The following is a 14,490-nucleotide window of genomic DNA, read 5'->3' on the forward strand; positions in this document are numbered from 1 at the left end:
AGCATGTCTAACCCAACGTCGTGCTGCCATGAACCTGACTATGCCTTTCTTTCTAGCCCTCTCCACCTAGACTACCTGTTGTTTGGCTTCACTTGTGAAGGTCTTCACCTGAAAAAGTCAACAGTGTAATTTTACTGTCCCACTCCAGGGCTGTTTGAATTTTCTTCTCTGGTGCCACAATATGGTGTGACCACACTACTTTCCTAGTTCTGCTCTAACTGAGATTCTGGAGATTCATATTGATTATGTCCTTATCCAAGCATCATCAGGGACATTGATGTGAGCTCCACATCCCCTAACAAACACATCAAAACTATATCTACCTGAAGAACAATTCTCACAGAAAACTAGCTGGACACTGGCAGAAGAGCTCACACAATCGAGGCTGCAAAAAAGATCTCCACATAACGGGGTAGGATGAAAAGGGCATCAAGACAGGACCAGCACCCCTGGGAGGCATCTGTGAAGGATGGAAGGTCCACACGGGCAGGCCCTCACCCTGGGAAGCCCCCTTGCCTCCTGGGAGGTCCACTGGGACAGACAGAAGGGCTGGAGGGGCCTGGACTCTGCAAGGAGTGTGTGTGTGTGCCGGCTTGCTAGCAATCAGGGAGGAAAGAGACCGGGGCTGACAGCTGCCACCTCACCACGGCATCTCCGGCAGACAGGCCCTGGGAGAGGACTCAGTCTAGCTGTGCTGAGACAGCCTGAAGGGCCTGGGCCGTGATAAGGGCTGAACCTCAGAGCCACTATCAGCACATGCACAGCGGGGCCAGCTCCAGCATCGGAGCCCATCCTCAGTGCACACATGGTAGGGGCAGTCTGGCAGCAGGCGGCATTTGCTGGCATACACACTGGGTTGTGCCACAGAAAGGGACATGTCTGGGCAGACAGGCCCTGGGGAGGAATACACGGCAGCTTGTTTCCCAGCAGGCGTGCTCCAGTTCCACCCACCCCACACCGTAGCTCAGGGCCAGATCTGGGGCGGACAGGTCCTGGGAGAGGCCTGCCATGGGGGTGGCCCAGGTCCCCGGCAGCTGTACAACCACCTTGATTCCAGCAGCCACGGCACCCTGGCCCCCAGCACCAGCCCACTTCAACCGCAGTCTAAGCAACTAGGCCCGGCATGAGCACAAGGAAGGAGGGGACAAGACCTTGGGCGGCTCCTGGGCAGAACCGCGGCCACCTGCAGAGCAGCAGATAAGTTTACTGTGACCGCAGGGGCCATCTTCAGCGATCACCCTCCTGCAGACAGACCACACACTCAAGAGCACCAAAGCCCTATCGAACTTGACCCTCAAGGCTTCTACCCCAACCACTGGGAAGCAGACTCGGACCCTGACAGAGCAAAGGGGAGGCCCCACCCAGCATCCAGCAAAGGCTCTGGACTCAATCACCAATCACACCCCCATCAAGGGGACAACAGCCAGCACGCTCCGAGGAAAGATGTGACTGGCATCCATACCCAAGACAGCCCTCACACCAACAATACAGGCTCACAGTCCACACGTGATGTTCCTACAGAGAAACACCGCTCTAAGACCACAGTAGATAACTGTTTCTCCTAAATGCAAAGAGACAAAGAAAATTAAATAAAATGAAAAAGCAGGGCAACTCCCAATCAAAAGAACAAGAGAAATCCCCTGAAAGAACAAATAATCGAATAGACGTCAGTCTACCCAACGCCACGTCAAAAATGTAATAAAAAGGAATTAAGAGTATCAATAGAAATATCACTATAACAAGGAACAAGGAACTATGAAGAGAAACCAATCAAAATTACACAACTCAACCACCAAAATGAAACCAATATAGAAGGAATGAACAGCAGACTAAATAATGAAGAATAAGTGATCCAAAAGGTAAGATAATGGAAGTCAACCAATCAGAACAGCAGGCAGAAAGTCAAATGAGAAAAAAAAAATGAAAGCAACATATGAGATCTATGGGATAATATAAAGCATGACAACCTATGCATAATCAGGGTTCTATGCATAGGAAAGAAGAGAGGAAGAAAGGGAAAATGTATTGAAGAAATTAGGTTTGTAAAGTTTTCTGCCATAAAGAAGGAAACATATCCAGGAACAGGGAGCACAGAGGGTCCCAGACAAGACGAACCCAAACAGACCCACACCAAGACATCATAATTAAAATGGCAAAAGTTAAAGAGAGGATTCTAAAGGCAGCAAGAGAAAAAAAAAAAAAAAAAAAAAGAGGCAAGGGAACACCCATAAGACTGTCAGTCGATTTCTCTGCAGGCACTTTGTAGGGCAGAGCAGAGTGGCATGATGTATTCAAAGTCCTGAAAGGGATAATCCTGCAACCTGGGATAATCTTGCTGGGCAGAGAGTATCATTTAGAAGAGAAGGAGAAATAATTTCTCAGATAAGCAAAAACTAAATACAGTAATACTAAATCTACCATAAAAGAAATATTGAAAGGTCTTCTCTAAATAGAAAAGAAGCAAGAATCTATAGGAAAGGGGGGGAAAATCACAATAGGAAAGGCAAATATATAAAAGATTGACAATCACTTAAGCAAGCCAGTAAATATATTACAAATCAAAGAATTTTGTCAAAGTGATTATAACTACAATTAACAGCAAAACGATAAACATGAAGTGGTCCTATTTTACATCCAAATCACAAAATGTGGGATTAAAATGTAAAAAAAAAAAATCTTTTAGAAGGTGTTTGAACTTATGACTACCAGTCTAAAACTCAACCATAAAATCATTATTTTCTGTACTAAAGATAAAAAATGAAAACCACCAGCACCACCACTATCAGAACATGTAGTCTTTATCTGTATAAAGCACATTGCCTCTCATATCTGGAAACACAGTGTTACTCCAAAACCCTAGCTGACCGAGATCATTCACACTTGGTGGAATGACAAATTCATCATCTCATTTTTAAAGTCTTTAACAGAACCAAAGTACTGAAATATTTGATGTGTACAATATGTGAAGTATGTTATTGTTTAATGTGAACATTTTTGAACTATACTTCTACCAGACTTCTATAAAAAGAAAACCAACTCCTAAATGCCTAAATAAAACACAGCCAATTTGGAGGTAAAAAGAAAGAAATAGTGGAATTTAAAACACTTTATGTTTTGCTTTGAATGTGCCATGGGATTTTCCTCCAAAAGATGTGCCTTCCTAGTTATATTTATTTGAGTTCTTGTTTAAATTGGTTTCCCTTCTGTGAGCATTAGTTGGTTTGCTTGGACAAATTAGTTAAACTCTGAAGCCTTAGTTTCCTCATCTGTTAACAGGAATTATAATACCTTCCTCGCAGGGTTGTCATGATAACTGTATGACATGAGGGATGGACAGTGGCAGGAGGTGAGCACTTGGTAAATGGTAATTATGACATTGATGCCTGATTGTGGGAGAAGGTCCTTCTAAAATGGACTAATCAGTAGGTAGAAACCTGCCTGGATTTCAAAATGCGCTTTGGATAATTCACAAAGTAAGTAATTCACAAAATATTCATGAGATCCTTGGTTGGGTCCCAGAACTGCTATCAAAAGCACTGGTCCTCTCCCACATTTACCACAAGACCACTCTGATGATCAAATGAGAATGCAGATGTAGAAACAACTTTACAAACTGGATAGCAGCTTATGATTGTAGTGTATTGAAAGGAGGCTTAAACTCAGTAGAATGAATTATGCACAGCCTAATTTTGACATTTTTCTGAGAGTTCTTGGTGGATCCTTTCTAGAAAGCTGATGGTTAATGGAAAACTCTAAGGAAAATCTCTTCTTCCACTTAGAAGCAAAAAAGACCTGGCTTTTCCCCCCAAGAATCATATCCTTCCAAACACATTAGTATACAGAGTAGTTTTTATATTTGTGCAAAAGGTGGGGAAATGTTGTTCTAGAAAGACTGAAGAAGAGGGAACATCCCCAAATTCATTCTTTGAAGCCACCATCACCCTGATACCAAAACCAGACAAAGACACTACAAAAAGGAGAAAATGGCAGGCCAATATCTTTGGTGATTATCAATGAAAAAAACTCAACAAATATTGCAAACCAAATCCAGCAATACACCTTAAGTTGGATTCATTCCAGGGTCACAAAGGTGGTTCAACATATGGTGTTTCACATTGATTATGCATATTAACAAAAGACAAGACAAATGATCATCTCAACAGAGGCAAAAGAGCATTTGATAAAATTCAACATTCATGCATGGTTAAAACTCTTACCAAAGCGGACATAGAGGAAACATATCTCAGCACAATAAAAGCTATAAATGACAAACCCACAGCCAACACAATACTCAACTATGAAAGCCTTCCCAGTAAAACCTACAACCAGACAAGGATGCCCACTCTCACTACTTCTATTCAACACAGTATAGAAATATTGTTAAAATGGTCACACTACCCAAAGCAATCTACAGATTTAATGTGATCCCTATCAAATTATCTGTGATATTTTTCACAGAACTAGAACAAATAATCTAGAAATTTATATGGAACCCAAAAGGCTCATAATTGCCAAAGGAATCCTGAGGAAAAAGTTGAAGACATAACTGTCCCAGACTTCAGACAATATTACAAAGCTACAGTAATAAAAAAAAGTGTGGTATTGGCAGAAAAACATAGGGTCAATGGAACAGACTAGAGAGTGCGGTAATAAACCCACACACCTATGGCCAATTAACAAAAGAGGCAAGAAATACAATGGCAAAATACGATCTCTTCAGCAAGTGGTGTTGGGAAAGCTGGACAGCCATGTAGATGGCTACATGTAAATCAATGAAGTTAGAACACTCCCTCATATCACATACAAAAATAAACTCAAAGTGGCTTAAAGACTTAAATAGAAGACATGACACCATGAAACTCCTAGAAGAGTATATAGGCAAAACATTCTTGGACGTAAATCCTAGCAATATTTTCTTAGATCAGTCTCCCAAAGCAATAAATAAATTAATTAATTAATGAATAATAATAAAAGCAAAAATGAACAAAATGGGACCTAATCAAACTTACAAGCTTTTGCACAGCAAAAGGAAACCATAAACAAAATGAAGATAACCTATAGACTGGGAGAAAATATTTGCAAACAACGCAACCAACAAGGACTTAACTTCTAAAATATACAAACAGCTCACTATCAAAAAAACAAATAACCTAATCAAAAATGGGCTGAACTCCTAAATAGACATTTTTCCAAAGATGATATACAGATGGCCAACAGGCACATGAAAAGATGCTCAACACTGCTAATTACTAGAGAAATGCAAGTCAAAACTACGAGGCAGTATCACCCCACACTGTTCAGAATAGCCATCATCCAAAAGTCTACAAATAATAAATGCTGGAGAAGGTGTGGAGAAAGGGAACCCCTCCTACACTGTTGGTGGGAATGTAAATTGGTGCACCCACTATGGAAAACAGTTTGGAGATTCCTTAAAAAACTAAACAGAGTTACAATATGATCCAGCAATCCCACTCCTGGGCATATGTCCGGAGAAAACCCTAATATGAAAAGATGCATTCACCCCAATGTTCATAGCAGCACTATTTACAATAGCCAAGACATGGGCGCAACCTAAATGCCCAACAGATGAATGGATAAGGAAGATGTGGTATATATATACAACAGACTATTACTCAGCCGTAAAAAGAATGAAATATTGCCTTTTGCAGCAACATGGATGGACCTAGGGATTATCATACTAAGTCAGACAGAAAGATAAATATATAATACCACTTACATGTGAAATCTTAAAAATAATACAAATGAATCTATATACAAAAGAGAAACAATCACAGACACAGAAAACAAACTATGGTTACTCAAGGGGAAAGGAGTGGGAGGGGTAAATTAAGAGTACGGAGTTAACAGATAAAAACTACTATACATAAAACAGATAAGCAACAAGGATTCACTGTATAGCACAGGGAACTATATTCAATATCTTATAATAAGCTATAATGGAAAATAATCTAAAAATATAGATACAACTGAATAACTGTGCTGTACACCTAAAGCTAATATTGTAAATCAACTATATTTCAAAAAATATATATTAAAAATTAATGTTGTGGCTAATTCCAAGGGTAGCATCTCTGGTGCCCTCTCAGCACAGTCCTATGTTTAAATAAGTCAATGATTAAACGTACTGCATGGGAATGTGATGCCTAGGAGAAGAATTCAGGCCAATTTAACAACAAACGATGGATTTGAGTATCCACTCCAACTTGGAGTAGATACTCTAATACTCCAAATTGTGGAGTATATTCTCCAAATATTGATTATACTATAATGACCCCCAGCAGAAACTGGGTGCTGTAGCAAAAACCAAGCTTTTGCCTGATTATCTGGGAGGTAAACGGTGCCAAGGTTTCCTCTTGGAACTTAATCAAATTCTCAATCAGTGTCCATGACATCCACATGGCAAGGGGGATATAATAAATCTTAACCATTTTTTGGCAGCCCACCATCTTTTAAATGGCTTTTCTGGATTCTAGTAAACCTCCACATTATGAGTCTAACTTTCTTAAGTCTCCTTTGCTGCTAGATTACAGACAGTAACCTGAGACAGTAACCTGATTTACAATCATAAACGTCTGTGCTAGCAACATGCACACGTTCTGAGCGGTTTCCCTGGGCATGAATGTCTGGCTTTCAGAAGGCATCGTGGTCGCAAGGGTCACGTTTATGAAACAGAAATGGCTTCGGTGCTGAGGCTGGTGCTACAGTGAAGCTGAGTTCCTAGATTTTAATGCTCACGGGGCAGAGAAAATGGTAGCTATTTTTTTGTTGTTTTGTTTCTACTTTTTTGTTGTTTCCCTTTCCCTTTTTTTTTTTTTTGATTTTGTTTTTACTTTTTTTTCCTTGTTGAGGTGAAATTCACAGAACGTAAAATTCACCGTCTTCAAGTGTAATTCAGTGGCATCCAATACAGCTGTGCAAGCACCACTTCTCTAGTTCCAAACTTTTTCATCAGCCCAGAAGAAACCTTGCACTGTTAAGCGGTGTTAGTTTCTTTCTCACGCCAGCTTTGTAGCGTGGTTTGGAATATTACTCCTGGGAGCTTATCCTGGAGTCATATTCTACAGTAGTACAATCACGTGTGAGTGAAAATATACAAGGGTAATCCTACAGAAACAGTTTGTGCCTAGATTCGTTCTTAGACATACTGTCTTCAAAGGAATGTTTTAAACCAGCCAAAGACTTAACACCAACAAGCTTACATTTTAAGTCTATTTTAAATTAAAAATCCAAAATAGTAAGTACATTCTTTTTTTAATTTTATGAGTTTGGAAATACAATAAACAATTGTGGAAATATAATTGGGTATATTACGTGTACAGCTCTTTCCTAAATGCCTGCTGTTCACATTTTTCCCTAAGATGAGTTTAAGCCAGTCAAGAATTATGGCTTCAACATGTCCCCAGTTGTCTTGCCATTCCTGGGCCTGCCTCAAACAAAAATAAGAGGTGCTGTTAATCTGAGGCAAGACAACTCATTGTGTTCTCACTGCAGCAACAGGCTGCCCTGCGTCCAGGCTCTGCGTTCTTTCCAGCTCCTGGCCTGGAGTGAAATGCTCTTCCCCAGCAATCATGTGATGACAAACCCAGCCGCAAGGCCCTAGGCATGAGGCTGGCCACACTCCAGGTAGACGCTGATCCTGCATCCAGCTAAAGCAGGGCCAGCCCTAAAGGAGAAAGCTGAGCAGCAGCCAGCTTTAAGGACCCTGCAGGCAGCAGGCGCTGAGTAGAAGCAGAGGGAGGGGCAACTCTCAGCAGCAGGATAGCAACTGGCGACTGACATTTGGAATCTGCAGCTTCCAGCTTCGGACAACACACCATTTCTAGTGTATACTTATCGTCCAACGTTTCTTGGGCAATTATTTAGAAAAAAAATTTGTTAAAGGAGCTATGTTTAGTGTTAGACTATAGATGCCCAAGCCGTATTCGGTGGTGTGCAGTTTTTATAGTAGGATGCAAAAATCTGAATAACTGTCTAAGGATTACTAATAGCAGCCTGGCCAATACTTGACTCAAATAGGGGTGAGACGCCTAAGGCAAAGAGGTCAATTTTAAAATACCATCGTGCTTAATTGTGTTAAGTGTTTATGCCTCACTAGACTTGAAGTCTATGTGAAACCAGATCCAAACATTTACCAAGGGCTGTTTACCACCTCCAGACTTGTTTTTTCATTCTTTTGAGTTTTGTCACTTTGCTTATTCCATTTCCCTTTGTTCGGTTAAAATGCTTAACATTCTCCTGTGTTCTATATACTATTCACCTGTGTGTGATGCACCTAGACCCTCTGAAAAAAAATTAAAAGCTATTTGATCTATGATTGTTTATTTAATGAACATGTGTTTTTTGAGCGCCTGCTGTACAGCTGGTATTATGAAAGACACTGGGACTAAAGAGACAACAAGAAAAGCACCATTTTTAGGTGGTGCTTTTCTAGGTCATGGAATTAAATTTCTCTTTCTCAGTGTCATTTAATTGCTACTCAGTTGACCGGGTTCCATTTTTAGTTAGACTATTTGGAGGCTCATGGATAATTGAATATTTTCATAAGCTGCATGAAATTGTGTAATTTTAAATTTCTATAATGAAAAAAGCACATATAAGTCCCAAATTGTGGATTATTGTGAGTTATTATAATAGGCAAAACTGAAAACATTCTTGCCTCGGACCTGTTTTCCAAAGTTAACAGGTGTTTTTGAGATCCCTCTAAATGCACCTTTAATTTTCAGTCAGCAGATAACAGCACTTGATTTCAATTCAAAGCAAGTTATAACGGTGTTCTGTTTAATACTATGACAAGTACACTTAAAGCTTCCAGCAAATAATTCTTTAGTGAAAACTGAACACTTTCAAACTGAAGATTCTCTGATCTCTTAGAAGGGGGAACATTGTGATTCTTTGGTCAAGTAACGTTAATTGAACAAAGTGAAAGGCAGATTTTACTCTTCCTCAATGTACTCAAACAACTGGCCTTTTTTTTTCCTGTTAAGTATATTAAACACAACCTGAAATTTTATTTTCAATAAATGAAGTAAGCTTTACGTTTTTCTCTGATTAACTTTTCTCAGGAGCATTGTAATGAAGTGAATTTGATTTAGTGCAACTTGCTGTATTAACTGCTACAGGCACTAAGCTATCCATTGCATCCTATAAAATCAAGATCACACAGAAAAATTCTTCCCAACAACCCAGAGAAGTAAAAAGGAAACATTCCTAAATAGTAGGTTTATAAAATGGGTTTATGCATTTTCTTAAATGCTCATCATCATTGGAAGGCAGACTATCCAGCTGCTTGTGCTTGTGTGTGAAACCAGTACAGCTGTAGAAATAGCAAACACACATCTAAAGTATTATTTCGACAGCAGGTTTTTATTTTCTAGACTCCATGTATGATTTCAAATGAAATACTTGTTAGGATCTTGGGGTTTGGGTTGCATAAAAATTGAACCATTTATTTTCAATGATCTGAAAAGAGCCAATAAAATCAGAAATTTAGGGTGGAAGAAGGAAAACACCAAAAAGCCCTCAACATTGCATTTAGTGATGGTTTAGATTCAGGATCAACAAATCCACAGTTAAATCCCGAGTATAAGATACTTTACACTCTACAAATTCTTAGTAAAATCTTTGTATTATATGTGACCCTCTCATTGAATGTTTTCCTCTTTCCTTTCAAAACAGCCAGGAAAAAACCCACAAATTATCAGAACTCAACCAGCATGAAATAATCTATATGATCTATTTGTAATTCGAAAGTCCGAAAGAGAATCTCCAGGCCCAGGTAATTTCATTGGAGAATTCTGCCAAACATTTAAAGAAATTAACATCAGTTTTACATAATCCCTTCCAGAAAGTAGAAGAAAGGGGGTCATCTCCCAATTCATAAAGCCAGTACTACTCTGCTATCAAAACCAAAGACAGTACAAAAAGGAAACCTACCCACCAATCTCTCTCAAGAACTTAGATGCAAAATCCTCAACCAAATATTAACAAATCGATCCAACAATGTGTAAAAAGGAGTATATAACATGGCCAAGTGGGATTTATTCCATATATGCAAGAAAGGTCAACATTAAAACAACAACAACAACAACAAAGTAATCCACCATATAAACAAAGGTAAAGAAGAAGAATCAGTGATAGTATCAATTGATACAGGGAAAGCATTTGACAAAATCCAATCCCTTCCAAATAGCCAGGGGTCCCTACTTTGGGATTTGGTGGTGTCGGCTCCACTCTCAGGCAACTTTCCCATCCTTGATATACTCCCTGTGGGGCTGCACCCTGAATGCCTGCAAGACTTTCAGTTGCCCAGTCTCGAGACCGAAGAAAGAGCCCGGATACAGCGATAGGCCTTCAATGGCTTATAGGATAGGGAAACTTACATACCTGAAGCAGAGGGTCCTGGAGCGACGCCCCACCGTAGACGGCAGACAGAACATGACAGCAGTGCTCACTTCTTGGGGGAACTGACGTCAGGTTGGCTCATCAGTTACCAAGGAAACCAGCAGCTGGGGGCACATCCCTCATGGCCCCTCTGGTTAACAACCTTCACGAACATCACAAGGGCAGATGTCTCCCTTGAATAAACTAGCAGGTGGAACCGTTCTGGCCTAAGGAGTAGAACAATCACTAGCTGGGGCAGGGGGCAAGCACGTTCTTGTTGAGCAGGGTGTAGGTGAAGCAGGGACTGGTCGAGCAGCGGATGTGCAGAGAGCAAGACAGCAGCCATCCTGAGTGGCCTGACTATATACGACCCTACGTAAGAAAAACGTTTTTCATATGCATTTTGTGAAGGACTCAGATTTTAAAAGAAATACTTGGATGAAAATGGTATAAATCAATCACAGATTTATCATATCATAATTTTTTAAGTCACATATCAGAAATGTGATTTTTTTTCACATAGGGAAAACAGTATTTTTTTCTAAATAAATAATGTAGTTGGAAAGTTTATAATTACTCCTATGGTATACACTTTACGGGCCTAAGCTAATCACCTTGCCATACTATTCCTGTTCCCAAGATCCACCATTATACATTAACATTTGAATGAACACACTTATTATATCGCCAGGATAGCAATTTCCAGATCTAGTGCTAATGTACTTCCTGGCTAAAGCTGAAACTATTAAGAGCAATTAACTAATTCATGAATTAATATTGTTTAGACATCAGCCTTTAGAACTAAATGGGATAATGTATGTAAAATGCTTAGCACATTTCCTGCCACAGAGTAAATACTCAATAAATGATAGCCATTAGTATCAGCATTATAAACTAAAGATGTCATGAGGTTTTCTACATTGACTATTGCCACGTGTGATTTTTTTTTTTTTAATGTAAAGCCATTTTCAAGCTAGGGATAAATTTCTCAAGTCCATTTTCAAATCCATGGTCCTATATGATGGACCATGCTCTTCCAAGTCCAATCACTACTCTATCAATCCAAAGTTCAGTTAAAACATTTACTAACAGTTTTTCCCTGGAGTGAAGTTTAGCTATACAAGTGCTATACATGCAAGTCAGTAAAACCAAATGCTACCAGCTAGTTTTATGTAAAGCCCTTGTTTCAGAAATTTGTGTCAGTTGGGTACTGTGGGAAGCAGATGCAGAGTTAGGAGGGCAAAAGCTTATTGAGGGGTAACTAGAACAAAATTTAGAGATGAACTGGGGAGGAAACAGTATTGGGCAGGGAGAGCCTCAGACGATGATGCAGGTCTGACAGTCTTGGCTAACACAGTGAGCAGCTCTGGAGCAAAGCTTGCCCATGAGGACTCCCACCGAGGGCAGAGATGGCCGGGACCCTCACCATGCCCAGCCATTGGCTGGGGTCTACCCTGGAAGAGTGGCTTTGGCTTGAGAGCTGGAGCAGACACGAAGGCACCAACAGATGGAGCTTGTTGACTGATTGCACTCTTTGCAGCTGATGAAAGAATTTTCCACACACTGAGGTACGGGGAAGTCATTCTGGAGTATACATAAGTTAACTTGAATTTTATGCTAACTAAAACAGCCCATTTGTGGTCCATCAAACATACATTGTATATTGCTTTAATTATTAAAGAAAAGGGTGCATTTAGCAGAAGAAAAGAATGTCCATGTTAAAAATAAAGATTAAATGCCTCCGTTCCTGGGGCGTCAGTGCTGGTCCTCCTTTGATGATAAGATTCCTTTCCCAGGTGCCAATGTCATACTGACTTGCTGTGTATGTGCTGATGGTTTTAAAATTATTTGCATTATTTTTAAAGCAATAAAATAATGCTTCCTCTTGGATACCCTATTCCTGCATCTAAATTGGTTAATGGCAGAACAGATGGAATCCATATTTTCTGTCTCCCAGGCTAGTAATCTTGGAAAGTCCACTTTAAAATAAAAACAGAATACAACAGTATACACTATACATTCTCACTAAAGTGCTATTTTCCTTTCTTTTTAATTTATAAAAATAATAATTGGTTATTATTTTAAAAATTCAAAAACTTAAGAACGTTACATAAAAACAAATTTCCCCCTCTGCACTTCTCAACTTCCAGATTCCACTCCCTAGATATGATCACTATTAATACACTAATGCATTGTTCCTGACGTTTTCTGTCCATATATGAACATACATATGCTTTCTGTGATACACCAAACACATATCCTTTTAAAAATAAAAACACAAACCTGTTTGCCTACAAATATTCTTCAACAACTTATTCTTTTATTTAACAATAACATTTTTCATGTCATGATTTTATCCATAAATCACTCTGAATATTTTTAGCGGTGATAATGGTTTTCCATTGTAATGGATATGTCATGGTTGAATTCAAACACCCACTTGATGACAAGTATTTAGGTTATTGCCTGTGTAACAGGATATTAAATGAGACTCTTTCTAGGTCCCTGTTAGCTGAGGCTTCCAAGTCTGCAAATAAAACAGAAGGTGCCAACTACCCCAACACTCTGAGGTGACCTCCTAGACCACTTAGGTAGGATTTGCAAAGGAGGTCTCTATAAGCTGGTTTGGGACCCTGAAGTCATCATCTATTGTAAGTTACAAAATTCTTGAAGTTTATAAGATTGAAAAATAAAAGCTAAAATCTTAGACTGAGATGAGATTTTGAAAAATACTGAAGACAAAGAAAGGGGTCCTTTCACTTTGCTCAAAAGAAGATGGCCAAGAGGTACAAATTTCCTGTTGTAAAATAAATGTCAGGAGGATGCAATGTATAACATGGGGACTACAGTTAATAACACTGGATTATATATTTGAAAGTTACTAAGAGAGTAGATTTATAAAAAAAGATGGCAAAGGAGACACTGGGCCACTGTTTGAACAATGATGGTAACAAGTGATACAGTAAAGGTTAAAACAGTATTCCTACTTTGGCCTTACTTCCATGACCGTTACCAGATAGTAAAGGGTAGAAGTAAAATTGGCACGAGAGAACTGAAGCTAAAGATGAGTGAAGGAAAAAAGCACCAGGAACCTCTAAGATCATTTATCTCCAAACCTGGAGAAGTTGTTTAAAGCAGAATTGTGAACTCTCAAATTATAAGCTCAGGTACGCCAGTGTCTTAGGTTGGATTCCCTGGAAACAGAATGAAGTGGAGAACTAAGTTAAAATTTTTACTGGGGAGAGTTCTTAGGAGATAAATGGGAAGGAAATGAGGCAGGATTGGGCAGAGCAATGTCTGAGGTCTCAGTCAATCCCCCCGAGAGTTCTGGAACTGGGATGGCTCTTCAGAGTGATGTCAAATAGAGGTGGAGGGCTGGGCCATTTTATTCGTGCATCAGCTCAGTTAGCTGCTGGACACAGGTCACCTCCTGGGGTGGGGGCGGGATATGGCTGTGGATGGAGCAGTTAGGGTCTGTAGATGGTGTTCCTGGCAGCGGAGACTGGATGAATTGACACTAAGAAGGGAATCTGAGTGAAATAATAACACAGTATCCACTACAGGTAATGAAGTTTTTTTCCTTTCTGACACTCATTAATTTCTGTTTAAGTCCTCTACTTTGGCATGATTTTCAACTTCTGTGCAATTCTGGCTCACGGGAAATCATTCTGCCATTCCCCAAGTTGCACTGGAAAGAGTGGGGATCTGTGAAGTTGTCTTGGGTTGCCTGGAACCATCATTTAGACACTTCAACTCATTCTGCTCCTTCTGGGCAGGAGAAAACCCGCACACCTTGCCTCTCTCTCAGGGCTGCCCACGTTCTCAGCTGATCTTGGATCTCTGGACGTATGGAGTACTTCTCCTATCTCTCTCTCCAGTCTGAACAAATTCATGTAGCTCAACAGACCACAGGTGGAGATGAAGAGAAGCAGGGGGTGTGACAGTTTCGAGAAAAGCAGCCTCTGACTGCAGATAACACAGTTTTCTTCCCCATTTAATTTTTATGACCTGAGTTCCCTCTGGGCCTAGATTTTTTCTTTTTTTCTTTTTAATGTCCAAAGGCACAAGCTTCAGAGATTTAAAAAGCCT

At 39.8% G+C, this 14,490-nt stretch overlaps 1 long non-coding RNA gene across 7 annotated transcripts in view; it reads right to left on the bottom strand.

Moving 5' to 3' along the window:
* Positions 1 to 14,490, bottom strand: part of LOC106730215 — an 84,411-nt gene that overhangs the window by 12,647 nt on the left and 57,274 nt on the right. Inside the window, exon 9 of one of the 7 annotated variants that reach the window (XR_004319938.1) lies at positions 10,247 to 10,628. The exons of the other annotated variants lie outside the window; for them this stretch is intronic. This is a non-coding gene — a long non-coding RNA (uncharacterized LOC106730215). Of the gene's footprint in view, positions 1 to 10,246; positions 10,629 to 14,490 lie in introns of those variants that run through there. 7 annotated transcript variants of the gene reach the window in all.

The sequence above is a fragment of the Camelus ferus genome, chromosome 5, assembly GCF_009834535.1.
Source record: "Camelus ferus isolate YT-003-E chromosome 5, BCGSAC_Cfer_1.0, whole genome shotgun sequence".
Lineage (NCBI taxonomy): Eukaryota > Metazoa > Chordata > Mammalia > Artiodactyla > Camelidae > Camelus > Camelus ferus.